Genomic DNA, 6,000 nt, shown 5'->3' on the forward strand with positions numbered 1-6,000 from the left:
TTTACCTTTGGGCTGAAAGTCTTGTTTCCTTCAGGGCTGGAACCTCTTCTTGGCCGCTCTGCTCTGCCTGGGCCTCTCTGCTCTGCCCCAGCTCGGGCTGGGGGACGGGGGTGCCGTGTAGGGCACCAAAATGTCTAGGGACAACCCTGAATCATTTTTCCACAGTGACTGATGGCTGTTAGAATAGAGATATTCAGGCTGCCTGTACAGGCCTAGACTTTAAGAACTTAGGTGCATTTTTATCACTTAGCTAGTGACCAGGGCCGGCTCTAGACCCCAGCACGCCAAGTGCGCGCTTGGGGCGGCATTTTGCCGGCAGGGCGGCAGGCGGCTCCGGTGGACCTCCCGCAGGCATGTCTGCAAGAGGTGCTTGGGGCGGCCGGATTCCTAGAGCCGCCCCTGCTAGTGACAGGGGTATAAAACAAAGACCCAAAATCCCAGTCTGCCTGTGTCTGGGCCTTCTCTCCCTCGGAGAGTCTGAGCCTTGTTCGTAAGCTCAGGCCGTTGGCTAAGCAGCAGGGGCAGCCATAAGCTGGGAAGCGAACGGTCCCATCCTCACCTCCCAAACCCGCCACACTGAACTAAGGTGGGGTTGGGCTGTTAGGAAGACGATCCTGTCCCAATAGTGCCCATCACCAGCAGATAAAGAAACAGATCTTAAGGGAGCATCCGGTCTGGCACGAAATCCCTTCTCAATGGTTGTGGTTGTGAAACCCTCATTTCTGTAGGGTTTATCTTTCTGGCCCCCCACTTTTCTATTGTCAATCTGTCTGGTTCTCTAATTGTTTCTGTCTGCTGCTGAGTTAATTTTGCTGGGTGTAAGTTAATCAGGGGAGTGGGATGTAATTGGTTAGATAATTCTGTTACAATAGGTTAGGATTGGTTAGTTACATTTCAGTAAAATGATTGGTTAAGGTCTAACTGAGAATATTACTATATAAACTGGGGTCAGACAGGAAGTGGAAGAGGAAATTGGAATCATGCTAACGGGGGTGGAGGATGGGAATAGGGAACGGGGAACAGGGACACAGGCAAGGCTCTGCGGTGTCAGAGCTGGGAAGGGGGACCTGGGGTAAACACTCTGCAGTGTCAGAGCTCATAGAGTCATAGACTTTAAGGTCAGAAGGGACCATTATGATCGTCTAGTCCAACCTCCTGCACAACGCAGGCCACAGACTCTCACCCACCCACTCCTGTAACAAACCCCTGGCCTATGTCTGAGCTATCCAAGTCCTTAACTCGTTGAAAGACTTCAAGGTGCAGAGAATCCTCCAGCAAGTGACCCGTGCCCCATGCTGCAGAGGAAGGTGAACCCCCACGAGTCTCTGCCAACCTGCCCTGGAGGAAAATTCCTTCCCGACCCCAAATATGGCAACCAGCTAAACCCTGAGCATGTGGGCAGGACTCACCCACCAGCATCCAGGAAAGAATTGTCTGTAGGGCTCTGGGGTAAACGCTCTGCGGTGTCAGAGCTGGGAAGGGAACAACGTGGGACAGACTCTGTCGGTCTATAGAGATAAGCCCGACTGGTGTGAAGGGCTTCGGAATCTGCTTGCTTGGAAACTAACACCAGTAAACATCCCTTTGTCTGCACTTCCGACTTCTGGTCTTTTGCTGCTTGCTGTCTGCGTGACAAGAGCCAGGGAAGTGGGCAGGGAAAGCCTCTAACAATGGCTCCTTGCTCCTCTCCCTCCAGGCTCAGGGGTCAAGGATGGGCAGAACTCCAGGCTCTGCTTGAGGGATCTTAGCACAGGGGCTGGGGGGGAGAAAGGATTGTAGATTCTGACCTGCACTCTGGAGAGGAGATAATGCATGAAGGGGGCATTTTTGACTCCTCCCCTGCCTCAGTGTCCCCAGGGCTAGAATTCTACATTCCACAGGGGCAAATAAGGGGGTGAAGCCATTTGGTTAATGAAAACCAGTGCTCTAGGTAAGGTTTGAACTCACAACCTCAGCATAACTCCTCTTAGCACTGTACGCTAACCAATTGCACCACTGGAGCACCTGTTAATTGTGATTCTCCAAGACCCCTAGGTTGATAAAGGTGAGGAGTGACCCCAAAACATTCTCAGCAGAGCTGAGAGCAGGTAGCGACAAGTGTTGTACTTGGTGGGGTGGATTCTTCTTAAGGCTTCCAGGCCCCATTTGACCCTTTTGTTCTTCCCTGTGTAATAACAGAGCTGGTTCAGACTCAATGGAGAGTCTTGCTGCAGACCAACAGATCTCAAATCACTGATAACCAGCTCTAAGCATTAGTCCTGCTTTGGGACAGTGTCTCTCATGCAAGAAACTGCCCAGTCTGCGCTAGCAGTGAGGCTCCCTCACTAACAGCTGAAATCAGGGAGAGCTGTGTGACGTGCAGGGCCCCAGGGGTGCCTGAACAGGGGGGAACAACACCCCAGGGTTTTTAAAAATGGGAGGGCTCTGCCTTGCCACTTTGTAATGACCGTAAGGGCGAGTGAGGGTGGGGAGGGGACGGAGAGCAGTGAGTGGGAAGTGGGGTCTTGGGGGAAGAGGCAGCGTAGGAGCGGGGCCTTGGGGAGAAGGGGTGGGGCAGGGGCGTGGCCTCGAGTGGCAGGGGTGGGGCTACTGTTCGGGCTCTGGTGGCTGCTACTTTTAGGCAGCGCCACCCTGGGGGGGCAAGTGGGGCAATTTGCCTCAAGCCCCACAGGGGCCCTTGCAAGCCCTGGCCGAGAATCCCTTCCCTGGCTAGAGGCGCCTTTTTAATTTTTACTCACCCTGCAGCAATCCGGGTCTTCAGCGGCGGGTCCTTCAGTGCTACCGAAGACGTGGAGCGAGTGAAGGACCCGCTGCCACTGAAGACTCGGACGCCGCCCAGTGAGTACAAGCACCCCAGCAGGTGGCGCCTTTTTTATGTCCGTTTCCCTGCTTTGCCCCAGGCCCCCAAATCTTCTAGGTGGCCCTGCTTTTAGAGAGCCTGCGCCACTCCTGGTGGGACCACAAGACATCCCAGAGGAGAGACAGTGGCCAGCAGAGCAGTGACAGGGTAGCCTGGGACTCTTCCCCTTCCTGCCTTTCTCTGACTGTGAAGCCTGGCCCTGGCACTCCTTCCTTTAAATGCCATGTGGGCAAGAGGAAGAGTGTGGCAGCTGCAGGGACCAAAGTTGCGGGCATCAGGTGAAGCAGCAAGAAACAACCATATGGTCAACCCGCAGGAATCTCTAGCCAGGCTGTTAAGTTCTAGGACCTCAACCTATAGCCGCCAGCTCATTGAACCAGCCAGACCAAAGACCTATCTCCAGTGGGCATCAGTCACCTAGCAGGAGGGAAAGAACTCACTCTAGTTCATCCTGAGAGAGAGTAGCCAGACACATTGAGCTCCAGGGCTTTGCAGGAAACCAACATACCTGCTAGAGGTCCCACAGAGATCTGAACTCAAAATCCACGATTCAAAGTCCTGAGTGCTGCCCATTACACCATGGGACCTGCTACTATTTCATTTTTTAGACCCCTGTGACTCTCAGCTGGCTGGTTTGCACTCTGCACTTATTGCTTCCCACCAGCGGCTTCCTCTCGCAGGACTCTCTCTCCTCCTCCAGTGACTATAGTCCTGCACTACCGGATCTGTGGGTCCTGCCCTGAGACCCCACATCCCCCTGCTTTGTCTCCGTTCTCAGGGAGCCTCAAGCAGCCTCAAGTGTCAGGGGAGGCTGCTTCTCCCTTCACTCAGTGCTCCCGCTCATATCGGCCAGCTGCAGCCTCATCTCCTGGAACTCGGGCAGCTGTCGCTTGATCCGATCGTACAGTCACACGCTGACTGGCTCCCCTGCCTGGATGCTTTTGTGGAAATCCCACAGGTGACGCTGCAGGACTTGGAACCACTGGTTTCTTTAAAGTTGTGGTGTTTGCCCGATTGCCGGAACAAAGCCGCCAACTCCTCCCTCACCGACTCCCACCAATCCCCCTGGTTGCCATAGAACCCTCTGATGCTTTCCCGTTCTGCCAACACCGCCAGACCTCGCCCCCCTGCTCCTTTATCTTGCAAGCTCTGGATGTTCAGCTTCCAATATCCTCTGCCCTGGGTCAGGGAATTGCCCACATTGAGCACACGGTGAGAGCTGTGTGATCCGAACAGTCCATTGGCACCACCCTGCACTGGGCTGTCGACGCGCTCCCCTTCATGTAAATCCTGTCATTGCGACTCCTGGCCTGTCCTCGCAGAAAGGTGTATCCCCTCTGCGGCTGGTGTGAGCTCGGGTCAGAGAAAAAGGAGGCTACCACCTGCCCTCCACTGGTTCCACTGTGGAGAAACACGTCCTCTAAGCTGACCTTGCTACAGACCTGCACCAGGTAGTGCTCACCATAGAAGAGTTTCCTCTGACGGTCAGGAAAACAGGACCAGCAGTCCTCAGGCCGGCTGCACCAATTGAAATCCCCCCCGACACCAAAAACCATGCAGTCTAGAGGAAGGGAGCCAGTTCCTTCAATAGACCTTTCCTTTCATGCCTTAACTGGGGACCATAGACACTAATATAGCCGTAACCAGTGCCACAGAGCACAAAGCCCACCAGCAATGCTCTCCCTGGTGGGAGCTCCAGCGCCTTCTGTACTTGCACCATGAATGTGAAGAACAAGACTCCAGCCCCATCATTCTTCACTGGCCTGGAGGATCAGAGAGATGGGCCCTTCCACCAATCACCCTCTGCCCATCGAGCTACCCTAGAGTTGTTAATGTGCATTTCCTGAACACCCACCCTGTCCAAGTCCAGCTGCTCCAAGGCACTGAACATCAAGTGCCTCCTCCTGGGCCCCCAAATCCCTTCCACAGGGCCACTTTCACAGATGCCCCTTCCAGGGCACTGCCCTCGCTCATCTGCATAGAGGAGTTTTCAGCCCCTAGTCCTGCCTGTCACTGCCCAGCAGCCCTCTGCCACCATTCCTGAGGGCTGCCCTGTCTCACTCTCTTCCTGCCATATTGGGTCCACCAATAACTCATGTAGGAGAGACAGCTCCCATTCTTCATTGTTAAAGGTCAGGCCAGCCAACTAGGGGCAGAAGCCCATAGGTGTTCCCCCCCAGTGGGAAGCCCAAGCTCAGGGACTCCCCTTGGGTGCAGGCACTGCTGTGCTCCCAGAAAACAAGCCACCCCTGCACAAAGGCAGATGAAAGTGCCTGCCAAAGCCCAGGATTGAACCAGGGACCTTTAGATCTTCAGTCTAACACTCTCCCAACTGAGCTACTTTGGTAGCTGTGTATTAAGGTTTTGGCCTGTTGCTTCTCTGTTCGGGATATTTTTTGCAGCAGTTGCACACAAAAAGGACGTCATTGTGAGCGGCCCATGAAGACAAGACTCGCTTTTGCCTGCCTCTCTCAGCTTGACTTGCTGCCTCACCCTGTTCCTGCCCTAGTGCCTGGGTTGACCTGGTGGTGGAAGAGGACTCGGGGCCAGTGACACGGGGAGGAAGTTGAGCTGGACCCTGAGCTAGGCTAGACCCTGGCGGTGAGAGTCTGGCCACCACTTGCCACCCCACCCTGTTCTCCTGGCTTCCCCCACTGGACATCATTTCGGGAGGGAAGTGGGGCTTCTGCCTCCCCTCCCCGATTTTCACACGGCAGAGGAGTGCGAACAGGAAAACGAACGGCTGCTCCACACCCCCACCAGAGGAACCCGCCGCCCTTAGCTGTGGGGAGTAAGAAGTGGCTGTTGGCTGACAGGGCCTGTCCCTGAGGAGCTGGAACAGCAGCTGCCGCCTCCCCCTCGGCTCCAGGCTGTGGGAAATGCTCATTGCCTGGCTGCATGGGCGGCTGCTGCTCCGTGCTCTGGAGAGCGTCTGTATTGCTCTGTCAACCCCCCGTCTTCACTGAGCCAGTCTGGTAAGGTCCCAAGTGCCCCCTCCGGCCTGGCAGCTGAGAGTCTGCGCAGACATCGGCCCCCCTGCCAGCCCCACAGGCAGCAGCAGCGCCAGCCCCCCAGCACCACAGGGGCACTCAATGCACTTCCTGTGGGGAAATGGCTCCTTGGCGCCCAGCTGCTAGAGT

At 55.4% G+C, this 6,000-nt stretch overlaps 1 non-coding gene across 1 annotated transcript; it reads right to left on the reverse strand.

The window, feature by feature from the left end:
• Nucleotides 1-5,134: 5,134 nt before the first annotated feature.
• TRNAF-GAA lies at nucleotides 5,135-5,207 on the reverse strand. Its single transcript has one exon. It is a non-coding gene; the product is annotated as a tRNA-Phe (tRNA).
• Between the last annotated feature and the right edge of the window lie 793 nt (nucleotides 5,208-6,000).

The sequence above is a fragment of the Mauremys mutica genome, unplaced genomic scaffold, assembly GCF_020497125.1.
Source record: "Mauremys mutica isolate MM-2020 ecotype Southern unplaced genomic scaffold, ASM2049712v1 Super-Scaffold_1559, whole genome shotgun sequence".
Lineage (NCBI taxonomy): Eukaryota > Metazoa > Chordata > Testudines > Geoemydidae > Mauremys > Mauremys mutica.